Source organism: Crocuta crocuta, unplaced genomic scaffold (assembly GCF_008692635.1).
Source record: "Crocuta crocuta isolate KB4526 unplaced genomic scaffold, BGI_CrCroc_1.0 scaffold8, whole genome shotgun sequence".
Classification (NCBI taxonomy): domain Eukaryota; kingdom Metazoa; phylum Chordata; class Mammalia; order Carnivora; family Hyaenidae; genus Crocuta; species Crocuta crocuta.
The window spans coordinates 2,536,066-2,538,508 of record NW_027532162.1 but is presented as its reverse complement, the minus strand read 5'-3'; the positions used below and the strand labels follow the sequence as shown (position 1 = coordinate 2,538,508).

Here is a 2,443-nt window from a genome sequence, read left to right as displayed (position 1 = left end):
ACAATGGAGAATTTAAAATGTCATTATCTGACACAGTATTAAAAAGGATTAGTGGGGGGTGCCTGGGTGGCTTAGACGGTTAGATGTCGGTTAGATGTCTGACTTTCACTTAGGTCATGATCTCGCAGTTTGTGGGTTCCAGCCCCGCGTCGGGCTCTGTGCTGACTGCCAGCTCGGAGCCTGGAGCCTGTTTCAGTCTGTGACACCCTCTCTCTCTGACCCTCCCCTGCTCACGCTGTCTCTCTCTCTCTCCTAGAAAAAAAAAAAAAAACATTTAAAAAATAAAATAAAATAAAAGTATTTTTTTTAAAAAAGGATTAGTGGACTTGAAGCCAAGTCCATAGGAATTGACCAAAATGAAGCCTGAAAAACTGGAGAAAAAATGAGAGTACAGCAATGGGACATATGAGACAATATTCAGAGTCTCGGACATAGTTTCCAAGGTATTCAGGCTACAACAGAAAACCCAGCATTCTCCTAGAACCAGGAACACCTCAAGTGAGTGAGAAGACAATCAATAGATCTAAGGAGATGATGCCAGTGTTGAAATTAGCCAGCAGGGATTTTGAAGCAGCACACCATAATGAGCAATGTTTACAAACATGCTTGAAATAAATAACAGCATAGAAAGTCTCAGCAAAGAAACAGAAAATATAAAGAAGATCCAAATGCCAATTTGGGGACTGAATGGGTATATTAACCAAAATTAAAAACTCATTGTACGGAATCAACAGAAAAATGGACAGGGCAGAGGAAGGAATCCGCGATTGTGAAGGTAGGAAAACCAAAGCAACAAATCTGAACAGAGGAAAAAAAGGATGTAAAAGAATGAGCAGACCCTCAGGGACCTGTGGGATGATAATAAAAGATCTAACATTCATGTCATTGGAGTCCCCAAAGGAAAGGGCAAAGAGTACAGAGCCGGAAAACCATTCAAAGAAATATGGCTGAAGTCATCCCAAATTTGGCAAAAGACATAAACCTATGTGTTCAAGTTGCTGGACCAACCCCCACCCTGATAAACCTAAAGAAACTCACACATCAGGATCGAACTTCAGAAAACTAATGACCAGGGAAAGTTTTTAATTTTGAAGCAGTGAGAAATGTAACCTACAGGAGGAAGCCAACTTGACTGACAGCGGATTTCTCATCAGAAACTGGGGAGGCTAGAAGGAAGGGGCCCTTTTTTTCAAGTGCTGAAAGCAAAGAACTTTCAGCTCTGAATTCTCTATCAGGCAAAATTCCTTCAGGAAGGAATGGGAAGTAAAACATTCTAAGATGAAGAAAAACTGAGAGAATGTTTTGCCAGCAGATCTACCTTAAAAGACTGGCCAAAGGAAGTTATTGAAACAGAAGGGAAATGATTTCTAAAAAAGGAATCTTAAAACATCAGAGAGGAAAAAGGAACATAAGAACAAATAATGAGTAAATACAATAGAGTTTTCTTCTCTCTCGAGTTTTCTAAATTATGTTTGATGGCCAAACCAAAAAGTGTAACCCTGTCTGATGTGGATTACAATGGGTATAGAGGAAATCTTTAAGATAATTCTATTTTAAGTGGGGGAGGAAGTTTTCTGTATTTCACTCAAGGCGGTAAAACGTGGACGTCAACAGATCTTTGTGGTGATGGAATGGTTCTGTGTCTCAACTTCAGAAACGATTACATGAATCTACACGTGTGTTAAAATGGTATAAAACTACGCACACACATTGTACTGATGTCTGTTCTCTGCTTGCGACAGGGCACCACAATTATACAGGATGCAACTACTGGAAAAGTTGAATGAAGAGCACACGGGACCTCTGCATGCTACCTTTGGAACCTCCAATAAATCTATAGTTGTTTCGGTATAAAAAGTTCTCAGGCTAGCCGATGAATCTTCTTACCTGAATGCGTTTCTGCAGAAATTTAAAAAGCACTGGCAATATAAATGCCATGTTACAAGCCTTCGTTAAGGTCCCTGAAAATGGCTACAAGAAAAAATAAATGAATAAAAATAAATAAAAAGTTCTTTTAAAAAAAGAAGAAAGAAAGAAAAGGATGAAGGTGAAAAATGAAATTTTCAGGGGTGCCTGNTTAAAAAAAAAAAAAGAAACGAAATTTTCAGACACTTGAAAGCAAAGTGATTTTGTCACCGGCTTACTACAGGAAGAAATACGGAACAAGTTTTTTTAGACAAAATGGAAATAGCCCCACAGGGAGGCACAGAATTATGGGAAAGAATAATAACATGGGAAGGAGCAAATAAGTGGTTAAATATATATTTACATTATTTTTACAAATATATGTTAACTGTTTAAAACTTATAAAAGAGAAGTAAAAATATATGAAAACGTCAGCCTACAAGGCAGAAGGGGAAAACTGTAGTTCAACTTTTCTAAGGTTCCTGCACTGTCTGGGAAATGATAAAAGTGCTAATTTAAGGGAGACTGTAGTAAATCA

At 38.0% G+C, this 2,443-nt stretch overlaps 1 non-coding gene across 1 annotated transcript; it reads left to right on the top strand.

Annotated features, from left to right (window-relative positions):
• Positions 1-1,863: 1,863 nt before the first annotated feature.
• On the top strand, positions 1,864-1,979 carry LOC144241899 (small nucleolar RNA SNORA33). Its single transcript, XR_013338233.1, has one exon. It is a non-coding gene; the product is annotated as a small nucleolar RNA SNORA33 (small nucleolar RNA).
• Positions 1,980-2,443: the final 464 nt, after the last annotated feature.